The following is a 20,452-nucleotide window of genomic DNA, read 5'->3' as shown; positions in this document are numbered from 1 at the left end:
ATTGATTGGCAAATGATAGTTACATGGGTCAATTTTAATGGTAATTAGATGTCAAAATAATATCGTAATATGAATATGGTTAACAACGTCCAATGTTAAAATTAGACAATGAATTTAGGGATTTATCATACATCAATACATCGTAAGAAATTTGGACTTGAGGAATAAATGTTTGGCTATATTCCTTGACCTCGCAAAAGCTTTTGACACTGTAAACATACCAATACTTTTAAACAAGTTAGAAGCACTTGGAATTACAGGAATACAGCTCAAACTTTTACAGGACTATCTTTTTGACAGAAAACAGCGCGCGACTATTGACAAAATAACGAGTGCTGAATTACCGGTTGAATATGGTGTTCCCCAAGGAAGCATCATAGGGACTATTTTATTCCCCCTCTCTGGTGGCAAGGTCATATCTTACGCTGATGACACAGTCCTATTATTCAGTGCCCCAAGTTGGAATGAAATCTTTACACAAGCTCAATTTGGTTTTAACTCGGTAACCAACTGGCTTAGAGCAAATGCCCTGACACTTTTATTATGAATAGTATTTTTTTCTTAGAATTTTTTTTTTATAATAATAACGCACACACTCAACATACCCTGTGTCGCGGGTGCCATGGACACACACATAGACAACCACAAATTACACCCAAACTCACGAGAGAAATAAATGTAGGCCATACAAATATTTCTCCCGGCCCGAGAATCGAACCCGGGGACCTCTGCGTGGCAGTCCGGTATGGTAACCGTTCGGCCACGGAGGCAGTTTGTGTGACAGTTTGTGAGACACTTAATACTACCAAAACTAAATACATCACTTTCTCCTACAATATTTCCTCACAACCTGTTGAGAATGCTTACTCAATAGTAGTTCACAATTGTGTTGGCCCTCGATCTCTTGGATGCCTCTGTACTTGCTCAAAACTGGACAGCACAAGCAATATTAAATATTTAGGTGTCATAATTGACCAACATCTCAATTTCAAACAGCATATAGTGGCGCTAACTTCTAGAGTTCGAACATTGATTTATGTTTTTAAAAATTTAAGATACTCGGCCAGCAGCGCCCTTCTCAAATCAGTTTATTTAGCCCTTTGTCAATCACTGTTACTTTACTGCGTTACATCCTGGGGCGGTGCACATAAGACCACTCTGATACACCTGGAAAGAGCGCAGAGAGCTGTTCTTAAAGTGATCAACTTTCGTTCTTTCGATTACCCAACCTACAAATTACTAAACGAGTGCGATGTTCTATCTGTTCGGCAACTGTTTATCCTGCAAATAATTTTGAAAAAGCACTCAATTACTCCATATGATTACATGACTGTAACTAAGCAAAGACGACATGATTCCTTTTCATCTCGTACACAACTCCGCACAGCACACTCACATAGATTCTTCTGCTTCCTTGGCACATTCCTTTATTTTAAAATAAATTCTACTTTGCATTATTTTCATATGAATAAAACTGAATGTAAAAAGACCGTAAAATTTTGGCTTAAGAGTAAAACCTACAATGATACCGAGGACTTGTTGGAAGTTATTTCATAATTTATATTTATATAATAAGTAATGTTTAACTACTTATCTTTTATAAATTATAACTGCTTATAACTACCTATCTTTTATTTGTTAAATTTATAAAATCTTTTTTTTTTAGCTTTGTTATGAAAATTGCACTATTATGCCTAAAATACAGGTACACATGTACTTAGTTTAGGCATCGCAATTGCACTATCAGGCACTAAGACTAAAATGTTTAATTTTACCATGATTATTTTATATAATTTAGTTTTTTTTTAATTTGTTTATTACTGTTTATTTTAATATTTTATCTTCAATTACATTGTTTTCATTATAATTGTATTAGATTAAGTCATATTGAAATAAATTTATATTATCTTATCTTATCTTATTTAAAAATTCGGACATTGTATAGTACATTTTGTTAGTCAATGACTTGTTTAATTATTTTTTAAATATCATAAGGTTTTTTTCAGACCTCAGTGCGTTCGGTAAGTTGTTGTAATTTTTTTTGTGCCATTACAAAAATACTTTTACACACATGTCATGGCAGAAAGAATAATTTAGCGTTAAGCTCTTGAATGACCTAACCTAGTATATAGTACAACAATTATAATAAATTATTTTAATTACCTAATAACTAAATCTTATGGACCGATGCTATTATTGTGAAAGTCGATCGAAACGAGGCGTAGTGTGTATATGGGGGCCCTTAGTTCTGGCATAAGTTATAATATAGCGGTACATCTGAAATTCAAATACTTGATACCATATAATAATAATAATAATAATAACTTTGTTGATACTCATTAAAAATACTATAGAAATAAGACAGTAATTATTAGTTATTGTTTGCTGACTAGTCAGGCAATATCCAGACCCCACAAGAGGATTTCACCTGTGCTAACAGATAGTACTGTTGCCGCCACGGCTGGCAAGCATCAATCGAATTTTTACCAACAAATGGCTTATGAGTATATAACTAAAGTAATTATTTTTTCAAATTATCTCTGTGTAACCCGAACTTTTTCTGTAAATATATCTGAAGCTCTCTTCTCCTTTAACCCCAATCCGACCGCAAGGAAGCCTATCATGACGTTGTAAATGTTTTTCATAACCAGCGCAGCAAGGATTTCATTTTCAGACAAAGAGAATTATGTTTTCGAGGATAGCCTCTCCGAGTTCCGGCGTGTTAGCCATTTTACACAAAACACGTTCAAGGTCCTTTGTTCTCTAACAATGAAAGTACTTGAATATAAACTGAGTGTCTTATCGCGGAACCCTTATTTGTTTCTCAGATCGCTGTTCTCAACTTAACATGATGTTGTTGCCTATTTTGTTTTAGATTAGATTTAAATATCTTAGTCATCAGAAAGGTTGGTCGCTTAAGCGTCTTTATAGACATCGGATCGTTCTGTCTTCTATTGAGTGATTTTATTTTGTAAATAAGAGCATTGTATCTTCAGACGGATAAGGGTCAATGTTGAAGTTGCGTCTAAAGAATTCTAATTCTTATCAGCTATCCATACTATCAACGAGGTTCTACAATTTTAATTGATTAAGTATGGCACTAACCACTTGCACTAAAGCAAGCCATCACTAAACAAAACCAACAATTGCACGAACAGAACATTTCATATTTAATCCTTATGTCAATCACACAGAGTTACAATTCGACAGGGAAATCTCATTAATATATTATATTAAAATGCTTCCCAATTGTTACTAACGTTATTAACATTATTATTATAACTATATCGCGATGTCGATAGATAATGAGTAACTTTTTCATCATATCCTCCTTTTAAATGTAGTTAAACTATAATTTATCCTCTATATCTGAGGTTTGTTTAAAAACACAACAGATAACTAGACAACAGAAGTCAAGTGTCTATTTAAGACGAAGTATTTTTAAATATCAACGTACACCTGCTCACAATATTGTCTGCCGTATATTATGAATTCGCTCATACATTTGTGTTAATAACATAGCGATAAATGGTCTTTAATAATTTAACATCACTTCGAGCTAACAGCTCGCCGGAATCTGGAACTCGGGTACAAAACTATTCGTACCGCTTTGATGTACGAAATGCATTACAACGTAAAGGCTTGGTGCAATTTTGGTAATATAATACTGAATTATGATGGAATGTGCTTGTGCACCTTTGATGCTAAAATGAAATTATATAAAAGATCATGTTCAGCTCAAGAAACCGCACAGCTTTTATCATGGATGTTATGGAGGAAGTCGCGAAAAACAAAATGGCGTTGCATACATAAACTAGGTATGAAGACTATTCATACATACCTTAGAATATGTATCAGGGGGCTTAGGTTTGTGTATACATATCCTTAAAAGGAAGTTAGGATATAAATTAAGACCTTTCTGGTTATTGTGTTCAGAGGGCGACATTTCGCCCGAACATTAATAACACAATAACGTTAATTTATTTTCACTTACAAAAGCAACTTAGAAAATTAAATCTATGAAAAATATATACTCAACGCATCAAAAACTAATTTTAGCCTGCGGTATACAAGGTATTAAAAAACGTAGGTTTTAAATTTTTTCGAATGACTTCACCCATTCTGTCAAGCAACTTTACCTAAGGAACTCAATCAAAGCCAGTTTCCTTTTTTTCTTCCATAAGTAACATAATGAGCTGATATAACAATTTATTTATATTAATTTATTATATTTTAGAGAAAGTTTTTATTTTCCTTGTAGCTTCCTTATTTAGAGATTTTATGGGAACAGTCTATGAAATTTAGACTCGTCTGTTTTTATAAAAAAAAACAAGTGCACATTTTCGCCTGATGGAAAGTGACGATGAGGTCAACGATGAAGTATTCTAAATAACGCCTATTCACTCACGCCTTCAAAAGGCCCAAGTTACGGCATTCAGGATATAAATCTGTAACCAGGGAATTCCACTCCATAGCCATTCGCCATGTAAATGTGGAAGCGATCACTTTGTATTACGGAATAGATGGAATTAAATTATGAAATACACATTCTTCATGACCGTTTAACTCTCTTTTAATATATATAACTTCCATAGACAAGAGAACTTTCGTTTTAAATACAATTATTTATATAACATTTCAATGAAACAAATTCACCTACACCACTCGACGAACGCAAAGAAAAAAGAAACACTTTCTATGTGTGAATGCGATATGTAACAAGTGGTACTTAATAAGTTCGATCTGAAACTCGATACCAACAAAACGTTTAAAGACATCTATTCCCATACTACCCAAGCCAATCGTCTATTGTTAGCGAGTCTGTTTCCAGAGACACCGACTGATAAGCACCTCCCAATCTTGCCATTGAATATGTGATTACCATAAAATGTAAGGGTCCATTCATACTGAGATCATTCCATCCCAGCCGGATAGTTGTGATGCAAATAAGCCGGGCAGGTAATGGGTATTCTGTTTATTTGATAGCGAGTGTTGATTTCAGCTGTGTCGGTATACATATGTATTTGGTTTAACTGTCAATGAAGTTTAGTGATTTAAAATGCTAATCCAACTACAGAAATTGCAAATTTTTTAAATTATCATGATAAATTTACTACAGAATTGACTAATGTAGTAGGAGGGAGTGTACAAGGTAGTAGAGATTCGCTCGGCTAGCTGGTGCCCCCTTACTACGTCTAGGAATCAAACGAAGAAACTTGGTGAAGATGTGGTTTATTGTACAACAGCTTACAATCTGGCTTATAATACAATGCTGTCATACATTTCATAGGAAAAGAAACTATTTTTCGGATTAAAATCGCGTATATTTGTTTTTTCAAACAAACCAACGTTTCAGGCCCTTTACAGGTCTCATGGTCACGGTTGAATGACCTAAGAATCCGAAACATACATTTCCTTGAAATAAACATTCATATTGTATATTACAAATAAGTATACAATAAACGGTGTTTAATAGAGCAAAACATGTCGTTATTTTTATATCGTCACTTATTAAAATTACCGAAACATCAGCTCGTTTTCTGCTCCGGTTGGGTACATAATGAGCGTTACATTTATAATGAGCTTTACATTGACAGACACATTGTTCCGTATCGGTAATTATTAGAGCCTATACACACGATGTATTTTATACGATGACGCGCATTAACGCGATTCAAACGAGATTCAGTCGCAGCTTTTTTTTATTATGATATCAAGTAATGGGACGAACAAGTCGGGCGCCTGGTGGTAAGCGACACGCCTGTCCATGGCAATTGTAGTGCCACTTAGTTTTTTAAATCGCAAAGATCTGAGGGTAAAGATACTGCCACTGCGCCCTTCACCCTAAGACAAGTCTCATGTGCCTGTTATTTCACTATCACCCTTACACAACAATACCGGAACGCAATAATGCTCACGTTACTGCTTGGCGGCAAAAATGGGTAAGTTGGCAGTACTTCACTGGACGAATTAGTGCACAAGGAAGCTAACAAACCTTTAGGCCCGATGCCCAATGACGGGATGGCACGGTAAGGGATCTTTAGGTGACGAATGGTAGTATTCCTTAACGTTACGACATTATAGTTGAAATTTCAATGGTAATAATAGTCGTAGCTACGAAACGAAACTGCGGTAGGCTTAGGAATGCGGGAAGCCAAGTCGGCAGCCTTCAGTATGCTTCGGCTGCCTTCCGAATGCTTCAGCAGGCTTTTACGTGTAAGAGTCTATACAACCTCAAATGGCTTTGGTTGATTCGACATAGCAGTGAAAGTGTTGAATCAATCACTGTGGAAAAAATATAAAGTGAAATTGAAAATATACACCGATTAATAAATGGTGTGAAAACACGATTCCTAAAAATTTTCACGATAGGAAAACACAAATTTACCTCGAAATTTTACAAGTAAACCATTGACTTAAAATTATATGGACGTCGGGTCCGCGCTAAAAAGTGTCCGAACTTATAGGGCGTTAAAATCGTGTACAGAGCGTCATTCACGCTTTAGTCTTCGTTTGTTTGACTGACAGCGAAGCAAGCAAAATTAGACAGTACTGCCATGACATTACAATTTAAAAGCTTTTTCATATTCCTTTACATGTCACTACGTTTAAATAGGTTGACTTGGGACATTTTTTTCGTGGTTTTTGTATTAGACCCGTCGTCCATTTATTTGTAAGTCAATAATAACGCACACAATAACACAATGAAGTAAACCGACATATTCAATAGGTACTTTACACATGCCAATGTTTTTTTTAATATATTAACTGAAATACACATATAAGACATAAGTACTATACGATATACATGTTTGAAATGGTTTTAATTTCGTTTAAAAAAACGAATTCTGAAATAAAACCAGTGTCCCTGTCATTCAGACCCAAGCAGAATGAATAGTATTAGTACGGAAAAATTTGAATTCGAGGTGAGGTAGTATCGACTCTTCACTGATCTGAATAGAGGCGAGATGTGCGATGTCGTAACGATATGCTTCTGCATGCCTAAAAATACCGTTGTATATTTGCCGTGAGTCTACGCTTGCATGTAGGGATGCCTTGCCAAACCGTCCCGCCAATGGGCACCGGGCTTAACACACGTTCAGATATTCAGTGACGCCGTAAACGTGCGTTCGTGAAACGTGCATCATCTGTGCGTTGGTAACACAAGGTGGCTGAGTGATGCAATGACGTAAACACACGCGCGCACTCCTCCCCTTTCCTCAGTCTTGGAACGCGACAGTTTTATTTTCAAATTGATTCAAACTCGCGTAAACCGCGGTACAAACGCACTTCGAACGCGCTTCTTGCGCATGTTTATATAACTTTGTGCGCGCTTTTGAATCGATATATTAGACGCAACATTCTGCTTTTTTAATGTACTTTTTCGTGAAACGCGTGTCGTGTATGCGTGTAGCTCAACTCACACTGGCGCGGAGTCGAAACGTCGCGTCACGTCGTTTTCAACTACAAAAAGGCGAAGGCGTAGGTGCGCGTCGTCGCGTGTCGACGCAATTCTATATGATATTTGTACCTTAACAATGGGAAAATAGAGATGAATATGCTATAGGAGAAAAACATGACGCGTCGACGTGACGACTCTACGCTAGTATGAGTTGAGCCTAAAAAATTTGCTGTGTCCTTAAGCGCGTAAATAAACACCAAGGCACACAACATGTAGCTCTTGCCTTTTGATCCAATTACATATTAAAATTAGGGTAACATCGATCACCATAGTCTTTAAGCCAATCAGCATCCATTAGTCACACACTATCGATCATAGAGATCAGAGAGTGATAAGCGGCACAGTGTCGACTGAATAGGCTATTAGCCAGCACGTATGGAAATCATACGCAATTTCATATTACGAGGTCTCACTCGAGTTAGCAATATTGCTTTGCCAGCACGCGAGGCACATCAAACTTTATTACGGTGACTTTCGTTTGTGATTGAATGTGAAATTGATACATTTAATACATATTTTAAAGTGTCGCCCTCTCTTTGACAACAATAATAGCTGTATCCACGGTGTGAACAGTTTAGTAATTACTCACATTATGATGTGGATAACGTGACTATTATTTTTTTCCCTCAGAGCGGGACATGTGTAATTTATTGTTTTAAAAATAAAAAACATGCTCATGATACGTAAAAATGTAAAATAGAACTAAAAACGTTTAATGATCAAAAATTTTAAAAAGAACTAATGTTATGTAGTCTGGTGGGCTGGATTTGTATATTTTTCGCTTTCGAGCCATGTTTTTAAACGTCACGTGTGTCCTGTTCTGTCTAAACGGAACATTTTAAAGTATTTTAGAGACAGCGGGACACGAAACTTTGAAGGGGGATTGTTCCGTTCAAAACGGTGCATATGGTCACGTTAGGTACGGACTACATTTCAGCTAACAATTTTATTAATGTTATTATTATTTGAGTGACTTTGCCATAACTTGAGCCAGTGTCTGTTGCCATGCCGGGACCTGCATTTAACAGCAGATCTTATGAATTTCTTTATGCCGATACCTGCAACAAATACTATGCTAACTTGATTTTTCGACCTGTTTTGTTTTTATGTTGTTTTTTGTTTCTTTATTTTTTTCCAAAATTGTTTTCTTTTGCTTTTTTCGAATTTTGTTTTTTGTTTCTTATATTTTTTCAAGCAATATTCGAGGAGCATCATATTATTAAATAAATATGACTCTTCATCAAATCAAAAATAAAGTTACGTCAACTTGTGTTCATTGGAGATATCAATGTGTTTTCTAGAGATCTTTGTATCGGGTTTAAACTGATTTTTTTCGCCGTTAGTTCCAATTCGTGTTGCTGTCGATCTGCTGAACCTGTATGTAGCAGAACTCGTTAAAGGCGATGGCTTCGGCATGGCAACCGACACTGGTTGAAATCCAGTCGGATGGAAGGAATTTTTCTTCATGTTCTTTTGTTGTATCAATAATAATAACAAAAAATATATACGAAAATCATGGTAGCAAAATATCATAATATTCGTACAATCAATATATATATGATACAAGGATTCGCATGAAGCGTTACGCTTCCACATTTATATGGCGAACGGCTATGGAGTGGAATTCCCTGCCTGTAAATTGTTCCCTGAACGTTATAACTTGGACCTTTTCAAGGCGAAAGTGAATAGACATTATTTAGGATCGTCATAGTACTATTACTACTTATATGGCTCGTTACAACTCAAGTGAACTGTGGTTAGCATTATTACAAATGTCTTTGTGTTCCTTCAGGTAGAGTTTCGGCGAATAATTAAGAGTCCGTGCACAATAGAATGCTAATTTTGGCAAAGTAACAACACGTGTTTGTAGTATGTATATCAACTTTACATAATAAATTTTTACACGGTAATATTTCATTCTGCATGATACAAAGGGTTTACAAAAAATATTTAAAGGTAATACAACGAATATTAAATTTCTATAACCGCCAAATGGTGCGGTATCGAAATTCAATTACGTTGCGGGCACAATACACAATTTAGATGGCTCAAAATCAAGCTCTAAAGTTAGAGTATCCACAATTTAGCTCGGATAATAAGGAGGCAGAGCCTCGATTCATGAATTTTTCACAAGTTGCCAGTTTCTGAGTAACATATCATCAAAAACAGCTTTGCTAACTTTGTATTTTTTTCGACAACCGTACTATGTTAGAGCTGCATTTTAAGGTCATTTTGCCATTACGTTTCGGTTTGGAAGGGTTAAGGTGTTGTTGAAATTACAGGCACATGAAACTTTTCAACTTATCTCAGGGTGACAGACGCAGTGGTGGTGCCTCTTAGATCTTTGCGATTTAAAGCTCTGAACGGCACCACCAGACACACGACTCGTTTGTTCCGTCACTTGGTATCATATAAAAAAAGGTTTTTTTGCTCGACCACAAACAAAAATATAAAACATTTAGATAATTTAATGACCTATTACGAACCAGTCCATGGTCCTTAATCATGAGCTTTGTGCTCCACTTCGAATCACCGCCGCAAAAGCTCATGATTAATCATGACTGGTTCACAATATGTTGAGCAAAAAATTCGACTTACGTGACTACTTCTAAGGTTTTCGCGATTGTTACACATAGGAAAGGAAACTATTTTTTGGATCTAAAACGCGTATATTTGTTTTTTCAAGCACACTAACGTTTCGGGCCCTTTACAGGTCTCATGGAGGTGGTAAAGTCATCAACCAATTATGTCAAATATTAATGCATGTTTAAATGTATATACTATGTATGTATATACTATATAGTCGTCGCTTGGTATAAAAAAACCAACTTGTCTAACTCTTTGCAATATTTTTTTAAAATGCCTTTTTGTTTGCACATTAGGTTTTCCACGTTAACGTACATATATATAAAATTATTCCGACCCGAATATGACGATTTCCAATTGTCCCCGCACCTTTTTCTCTTCAGTAAGCACGTAGCTTTTAACATTTTTCACCTACGATAAAAGTGATAGAAATATTGGAAAAACATTTTTGGTGGGTACGAGTCCCTGGTAAACACATGGGTATAGGAAAGACCGTACAATACCTGTAAAACGCTTTCCACTCGGCGTTATCGAATAACGTGGTGAATGGCCGCCGGTTGACCGAAGCGAAAATATCATATTACCTATAGCTAGCTACGTATGTTTTGATACGAGAGCTTTCCAACACAATAGTTTTATCGCAGTCGATTCTTCACGCTATTATTAATTTTGATATTGTGCATATAACACTTGAATACGAATAGTGTTATTTTACGTGTTGTTTCAATTATGGAATCATCTGTACTAATATTATAAATGCAAAACTAACTCTGTCGGTTACGTTTTCGCCCATAATGCTGAACCAATATTGATGAATTTTAGTGTAGAGATAGACGACATCTAGAATAAAGACATAGGCCACTTCTTGTTACAAAAATAAGCTTAAAAGGGGTGAAATACAGGATGAAAGTTTGTATGAAGAACCAATACAATTATGAAAATTAGTATAGTACAGTAGGCTACTATTTCGTGTTTGTGTTTGACCAAAATTTTAATTAAAATGAATGACGTAAAAATGACTTTTTAAACATTGCTGGGTATTTAAAACTTATATTAAAACAGAAAACGTGATGGAAAGTTTTGTCATGAATTTTTAATGGCTTATCCAAACAGAACTAATTTTCCCTTCGCTCAGTACAGACTTTACGCTCTTTTACAATAACACAAATAAAAAGTATCTTCTAAAATATGATTTATTTGACGACCTCGGTGACCCGGTTTGAAAAACAGGCGCTAAAAGTGAGGTTCCGGATTTGATTCCGTTAGGACCGGGAACCAAACTCGATCGAACCGTACCGATGTAGATGTTTTGGGTAGTACACGGAGCATTTTTTTCTCTGGTACGAACAAATCGTGCGTCTGGTCGTAAGCAAGACATGTCCATAATAGTTGCAGTACCAGGCTTTAAATCATAAAGATCTGAGGGCGGGTTCACATTATGTCCTGACGACAGATAGTCCTGCAGTTTAAAGTGTTGTCATTGTATATTTAAATGAAGTTTTTCACACATAGAACAACACGTTTATAGTTCCCGACTTTTTTAACGTTACGACAACAGGCTGTCGTGACAATGGAAAGAGCTACAATGACAGTCATCAGATGTTACAAAAAAAGTCACGACAAAAATGTGACGACAGATAATCGTAGATTCAAACGATTCTGTTGTGCAAACGACAAGGCGGCTGCCGTGAACCGATTAATTGTCGTCACGATCTAGTGGGAACAGCTAAACACGACAGTCGTTCAACGATAAATAAAACGTCACGACATAATGGAAACGCACCCTGAGGCACTGTCACCATGAGACATAACTTGAGGAGTCCTATGTGCTTGTAATTTCGTCAGTTAATGCTCCTTTTCTTGATAAACTCTTTCACAGGGAACTCTACGTTACTAATTGACAAGTATCCTCGGGATGCAGGTTTTTATTTTTATTTTTTTATTGAGTTTTTATTATCGTTTTTGCTCAGGTATAAATCTGTTTTATATTTTAGTGAATAATTAAATTCATATTTTATTTTCGGTACTGTGTCATTGTAGTACATTGTGTATTAAGGGCGGTAAATATGAAATGACTAAAGAGAGTATATTAGAATAATTGAATAACTCGAGGTTTGGAATTTTTTACCGCCCGTGCTACATACATCTTTTTTCATCAAAATTGCGAGGAATTAAATATAATGATTTATTATTATAATAATTTATTTCTTGTATGAATAAATATCGCTTCACAACACAATTACATATTTTGCAAATGGCGGTTTTTTTTATAAATAGATAGGCTAGGTATTCTATCATAGATATTATAACTCTAGTTAAAGTGTTGTAAAAGGCAAAAAGCTAACTGTAATGATGGTAATGATGAATGATGATAATGGTAAAGGTATAAAATAATTAATTCCCAAATACTAAGAATGATGCAGAATTTGAATTTATAAAATTAATATGGCAAAAGTTTAGTTTTTTTACATACTTCAAGCTAATATGAAATATATCTATGTGCTTGCGTCGTATCTTTGTATTTGGTTTCTTTTTGATAAAACTTTTATAGATTTCTCATAGATGGCGCTACGACAAAAAATCGAAAAAAAAAAGTTGAAAAAAACAAATACAATAATATGAAATAATTCCGATTTTTCGAGCATTAAAATATTTTTGCTTAATCTTAACATATAAGAGAAGCACAGTGCAATTAAATTTTGAAAAATTCATTATCGCCATAAGGCTGTAATGTAATGAAAAAGACGTGGTCGTAATTCCGCACATTACAGCCGACTTTGCCTGCATATGTGACACTATTTACGAGCAAGTGTGATGAAAAACATTTTTTTGGCCAACTACATAAAACTTGCCTATTGTGTTCTAATTACTATTTTCGAGTGCAATTGGAACGTAGGTTGTATACGTGCACACTACTTGAGGTCACTATGCTTGAGTGAGTGCATGAAAATAACACACACAAAAAGTAACTCTATATATTTTTCTAACAGCAGCATGTTATATCACTGTCCCGTATGAACTATACGTTTTCAAAAGCAATTGATATTTCTCTATGGCCTATTCGAGAGTAGATAGAACTCCCTAGTGGTGCATTTATTCACTGGCACGCATATTTCATGCTCCGAAGGCAATACGCTCGGTTTCTAGTGCGTTTCAATAACAGTAGAATTTTTAGTCGAATTTTGTTTGTTTAGATTATTTCCTGTCCTGTTGCCTATGGGCAATTGTATAATTCGGAAGAAAGGCACAATCTGTAAATTCAAATATTGGATATAAATGAGTTTAAGAATTTTCTAGGCTTTTCTGACATGAAGAATTGTTACTATATATTTTTGACAAATCATAATCATCATCATCAACCCATTTATATCTCCCACTGCTAGTCACGGGTCTCCTCTCAGGCGAGGGTGTAGGCAATAGTACACCACTCTGACCCAATGCTGGTTGAGGACTTCATATATTTTCCGAGGGTCGTGAAACTTTTGGACGTGCAGGTTTCGTCACGATATTTTTCTTCACCGAAAAGCTCATGGTAAATTTTAAATTAAATTTCGTACGTATCCGAATAACTAAGTATTATTTCGTTCCGAATAACTAAAAGATGAGCCTCTATTCGAACCTCCCGCCCTCTGTTTGAGAGACGATAGGTCAAACTATTAGGCTACCACGGCTATTTTTGAAATGAAGTAGTTTATTTATGTTAAATATGCATAAGGCAAATTTTATACAGAAACTTTCACGGTGTTTTAATTACACATGTTTTATTAAAAAAGTACAAAAAAAATTTAATGTATATAAAAGGTATAATTATACATAGGGCGCACTATAAGTTTCCGGAACTCCCCATTTACATAAACAATATTTAAAAAGTAATTACAACATTTGAAAACGGAACTCTTTGGTTATAGAATAACTAAAATAACTGCCTCCGTGGCCGTACGGTTACCATGGACTGCCATGCAGAGGTCCCAGGTTTGATTCCCGGGTCGGGAGAAATATTTGTATGGCCTACATTTATTTGTCTCGTGAGTTTGGGTGTAATTTGTAATTGTCTATTTGTGTGTCCATGGCACCCGCGACACAGGGTTTTCCTAGTGCGGGGCTTTGTTGAGTGTGTACGTTATTATAGAATACAGTTTGTTTCATCTGACTGCCACTTGTTTTTACATTGTGACGGCATTTTAGAAATTGGTTGTCTACATCACCATGGATTTAACTCGAGAAAATTTTCGTAGTATGATTTTCTACGACTTAAAGTGTAATTGAACAGCTCAGCGAAGCTTCGCTTGGCTTCAAACTGCTTTTCGCGATGAAGCACCATGCAAGACGACTATTTATAGCTGGTTTTGCTGAATTCCAACGCGGTCGTGTGAATCTCAGTGACGAATTTCGTGATGCTCGTCCGTCCACTGCTGCGAACAACAAAAACATCGATGCTGTGCGCCGTATGATCAAAACAGATAGGCATGTGACACACCATGAGATTCGGGCATCATTAGGCATAGACATGAGTCAAATATAATCAATACTTCACAAACATTTGGGTGGGAAAAAGCTGCGCTCTCGGTGGTTCCCACACAATTTGACTGAGGCTCAAAAAACGGATCGCGTCACTTGGTGCAATGCCATGTTTACCAGATTCAACAAAGGGGCGTCAAATTTGGTGTGGGACATAGTAACAGGTGACGAAACATGGACTTATAGTTACGATCCCAAAACAAAGCAGCAATCGAGCGTATGGGTCTTTCGAGATGAGCCGAAACCAACCAAAGTGGCGCGCGTGCAAAGTGCCTCAAAGCGGAAGATTGCTTCTTTTTTTAATAGAACAGGACACGTGGCTACTGTTGCTTTGAAGAATTGTTGTATCGTGAATAGTGATTGGAACATGACCATTTATCTGCCGAAAGTTACAGTCTCGACCTATCACCTTGTGACTTTTATTTAATTCCAAAAATGAAGAACCAGTTACGCTGTCAAGATTTTCATCACCTGGAGAGGCTGTCGAAGAGTGTGAAAAATATGTTTCAGAGATTGTCACGGAGGAGTGGCATAAATGTTTTCAAAAAAGTGCATTAACGCTAACGGAGAATACTTTGAGAAACAATAAATTAATTTCTGACCATTTATAGTATTTTTTTCTTATTCATACCGGAAACTTATAGTGTGCTCCACGTATTAATACTTATATAATTATATGAATGATATTATAGTAATACTTGATAGAATTATAATCCAGTCTTGTTTTTTTGTGTAACTTATGAAGTAATGTGGAAACAGAAAATGTTGGTTTGCCACTTGGTTTCGTGATCCCTCAATAGCAAATAACACCAGATTGCGGTCAGCGATGCTCCAGGTGGAAGTCTTAAAAGCGACTTCATACAGTGGTAGATCGCTACAGGGCCAAAATTTTTAAATGAGGTTTCAGGCATGTTAGTCTTTTTTTAGTAGGGAAATTCTTCGAGGATACCTCTCCGTCATGGGTGCAGTGGAGAGGTTATGGCCGGACATCTGCCTGTTAAAATCCCACGGCGGCCTTCTCGGATACTCTGGTGCCCTCACTATGCGGGATCGAACTCCCCCAGCACCTAGAAGGAGCTACCAACTCACCCTCCCCTCCTCATGACGAAGCAGGTCACGCTACCCGTAGTCCTCCTCGCGGCTGCCAAACTTACTGGCGAATAGAACCTCCACTCCGATCACCCGCAGCCGAGAAGGTACATCGTCGCCGAGCAGGGTCGGCCGTCTTCCGCTCACGCTCAGCAGGGATTTTAGTCTAACCCGATGTCACTGCGGTGTCCAAACACAGTCCAAGCAGCACTTGCCCGCGTGCTCTTTTTGACCTACTTACCTGCACGAGGAAAGATCCCTAAGCGGTTACGTATAGCGCAGTTAAAGGGCCAACACACTATTACAAATTAATATAGTCCTAAAATAAAAAAGTGTCGACGTGATAAGCGATTTTTTAATGCGCCAAACAACCACACCAAATGCGTGCTCATACTAGGAAATTCCCTGTACTATGAGTAGCAGAACAACGGAATCTACTCCAGGGCACTTCCCGTAACACCGAGACCAGAACCGATTTAGAAAAGCTAATTTCCCCAATTACTCCTCCTGCAAAGCGAACCTGGGACATCCTCATCCAGCGCCCACAATATAAACCGTTGGGCCACCGAGGTCGTCAAATTTAAATTAAGAATTTTACGTTTTGGAGCTGTTACACACGGTGACTTTTAGCAGCGACGCAAACACGATGCAGTAGCGATGCAAACACGATGCACATTTTATATTAATATTTATTTCATATATTTATTAAATTGACTTTTAAGTTTACAATAAACACCACAAAATAATGTAACCTATACAGATTTTTCGCACATAATTATTCATCATAAGCGACTGTCTCGGTCTGTTTATAGATAATAAAGTAACATCCTGAACATTACAGTGCGCTGCTATATGCAAATAAAGTAAAAACATTATTAGTTTCGTCTTAAGAGCGGTTATACACAGCGACTCTTAGCAGCGATGCAATGCATGGATGCAAACGCGCGATTGCATCGCTACACTTGGGATTTATAGGCGATTGCATCGATGCAATCGCGCGTTTGTACCTATGCAATCGCCTATAAATCGCAAGTATAGCAATGCGTTCGCGTTTGCATGACTGCTAAAGGTGTAACCCTCTCATGGTTGTGACGTAAGAATTCGTTTAGTCAAAATTTATTATTAATTTATTTATTTCTAACTTACAGCTACCATTCATACAGATTGTACTTAATGCGTTACTGTAGACAACAAGTCTTATTTAATGATCTTTAAGTCAAATACTACTTAATTATTATTATTGTGTAGGTATTTTATATCTATGAAAAATCTAAAATCACAATATATAAGTTACACAACGATTACGGTCGGACATATATTACGAATTTCGGTTGCACGTTGGGAGTTTTGGCCAACACTATTGATCATCATATATTTCTATTTTATTACATACACCAATGAAATATTGTAACTGCGGGACGTACAGACGGTTTGACTGTTAAAAATATAGCGTATTGTCGATACATTGTTTGGTTAAGGAACTTTTAACGTCAATAAAAGGTACCTATAGACGATAAAATAATGCTAGTTTATAATATAGCGGTGGTAGCGGTATGTACTGTTGACACTTGCATTTAATGAAAAAGAGTTAAGGAATTACATAACTGGTTGATGACTATCATCTCAGTCAGCTGCGACTATGGGATCTGTAAAAGCCCTGAACCGTAACTATGTTTGAAAAAACAAATATGTATATGAAGGATGGGGAACGGACATATTAAAATACGGGGATACTTAAATCAACCCTTTGTTTATTAATCTATAATTTATACAGATTTCAAAATAATAATTAATTACTTAAAATTAATTATCCGAATTAGTCTAGGTTAAGCTTATAGCTAGATACAGCATGTGCATCGTGCCACGCCAGAGCCAAGACTGCCCGCCTGTTCCGAAGCGGGGCCTTTTTATACAGTTTGCTTAACAAGCGGCGGGGGAGTCGTACCGTGCGCCCGGTGCCGCGGTGGCGCGTTGTGCTTGGTGGCGTGACGCGTCTCGTGGCGTGATCCGAGCACGTGTTGTTTACAGTTTTACGTCGTAAGAGAAAGCGTACGATGACGCCGCCGTCACGGCCATACTGACTTGCGGACGTCCTCGCACGCGTTCTATCACAAATCAGTAATCTGAAACAAAATCATCGTTCGATTATCCTGACTAAACTAAACTTAGATTTTAAACTATCTGGTCCGGTCCATGCCGACCCTGCAGACTAGTTATAATTAGTTCTGGCCCGATCCATATTGATCCTACAGACTAGTAACAATTTGGTCTGGTCCGGTCCACATTGACCCTGCAGACTAGTTATAATTAGTTCTGGCCCGATCCATATTGATCCTACAGACTAGTAACAATTTGGTCTGGTCCGGTCTACATTGACCCTGCAGACTAGTTCTGGTCCGGCTACTAGCCCTTCAGAACTATCAGTTTTTTTTTTTTTTTTTTTTTTTTTTTACTTAAGTATCGTTGTTTCTCATAGCTTGCAAAATTTATCATTGGACCGGCTTAGCCCTACAATGACAAATATCAGACACCAATTAATCATTCTTATCGGTCATTATTACTATTATCAGTTTTATGAACATCAGCTTGTATTACTATATCTATTGGCTCGGAATATACAGCCATAGCGTCTTCGGTATCAATTGAAACGGTTCGTGAGCTGTTGGGATCATAGTTGTCAGATTCTGTAGTCAAAGTACTAGAGCTAGCAGTTTCAGTTTCAGAAGTGTTATCGAACTGATTGGCAATTTCATGAACAATATCATCATGTGGATCCGCCGCCGTCACGTCATCGTTATTGCAGTTTTCAGCGATCTCTAAAAATGCAGTTGGGCCTCAGGGTACTTCTCGTAAATTTTCATGGGAGTATTTATAAAGTCTATTTGACCCATTAATATGTTTTAGCTCATAGCGATCATTATCTAGGATAGCACTAATTTTAAATGGACCTTTGTACTTCCTGTCTAATTTTGTTTGATGTCTTTCTTCAGATTTTACAAATACGTAATCACCTATGGCAAATGGTTTTACCCTAGCTTTACCCCTATTAAAACGAAGAGAATCAGCTTGGGATAATTTAATGATATTCTCAGAAGCACTAGATCTAATTTCATCAAGGTTTAAACGGTTTGTTTCATCGTTAAGACAATTGGTAGTAACTTGAGATAACCCTAAGGAATTACCCTTTGTTCCAAACATCAGTTCAATGGGAGTAAAACCAGTGACTCTACAACGCGTACTGTTAAGGGCCAGTTGAATTTCACCCAACTGATCCTGCCATGGACTATCGGATATTGATTCACTTATTGTGAGCAGATTTTTAAGGGTACGCATTACTCGTTCAACCTGACCGTTGGCTCTACTGGATCCCGTAGCAATGAGATGTAAATGAATATTGTAATCTTTGCAAAAGTTCTTGAAGTCCGAATTGTCATATGAACGCCCGCGATCGGCAATTATTCTTTTTGGTGCCCCAAATAGATTGACAACATTTTTGACTGCTTTGATAGCGTGAGAAGAATTTAAAGAAATAGTATGTTCCAAAACTACAAACTTTGTAAAAGCATCTATTGCAACAGAACAATATTCCTTTCGTTCGCTTTTACCACTAAGTTTACCAGATAAATCTAAGTGTATAGTATGCCATGGAACAGCCAGTTTTGGAATAGGGTGCAATCGTACTTGTTGAGCTCCCGAGGGACCTTTGGAGGCCTTGCATATTACACAGGAGTCAACATATTTTTTGACGAATTTTGCCATATTAGGGAACCAGTAGAGATCGTACAATTTCTCGAGAGTTTTTTCGTAATCAAGATGTTTTATTTCATTATGTACATGGCCAATTAGGGTCCACATTAACGACCTGGGAATAATAGGTAGCCATTTTGAAACTTTGCCACGTTCAATCTTCCGGAAGAGAAGACCCTGTCTTATATCGTATGTATGTGATATTTCCATTGGGTAGTCATTGGATCTTATTTTAGCAATAATATCGGAGATCTCTGAATCGCGCTGCTGCTCAACTAATAGCCATCCTTTTTTTAATTCAGAGAAATTAACCGTTTTAGGTTTCTGATTAGGCTTAGAGTGCTGGTTTTCAAGAGCAAAGTTACGAGAAAGAAAATCGGCATGGGCCATATTTTTACCTTCCTTGTAAATAATATCGAAATCATATGATTGTAATACAGCCCACCACCTATGAACTCTTGGAGTCAAGTCCTTTTTTGAATGGGATGCTTTTAAAGAATTGAAATCAGTGAACACTGTGAATTTACGCCCATATAGATAATGCCTAAAATGCTCCACCGATTTAACTACAGCCAAAGTTTCGAGCTCATATGAATGATAGCGACTTTCCGCATCAGTTGTTCTGTGACTAAAATAAGCGACCACGTGGGGTAAACCATTGACTTTTTGAATTAGCACCGCCCCGTAACCGTCACTACTCGCATCTGTATGAAGTTCAATCGGCAAAATAGGATCAAATATCTTGAGAACAGGTTCAGTTGTTAAATGAGCAAGAATGATTTTAAGAATTTTGTCATGTTCGGAAGTCCATGTAATTTTGCCTTTTCCTGTAGCAGTCAAGGGGTATAGAGGTTTGAGTAGTTTTGAAAAATTTGGTATGAATTGACGAAAATAAGACGCCAGACCAATTAGTTGTCTTACTTGTGTGACGGTGCTGGGCGTTGGTAAATTTTTCAAAGCTTCTATTTTGCCAGGATTGGGTCTGATTTCCCCAGAAGATATAATAAATCCCAAATATTCGATCTTGGTTTTCATAAAGGAACATTTTTT

The sequence above is a fragment of the Hyposmocoma kahamanoa genome, unplaced genomic scaffold (assembly GCF_003589595.1).
Source record: "Hyposmocoma kahamanoa isolate Upper Pololo Valley unplaced genomic scaffold, ASM358959v1 202, whole genome shotgun sequence".
Lineage (NCBI taxonomy): Eukaryota > Metazoa > Arthropoda > Insecta > Lepidoptera > Cosmopterigidae > Hyposmocoma > Hyposmocoma kahamanoa.
Note: the sequence above shows the minus strand (reverse complement) of the source record.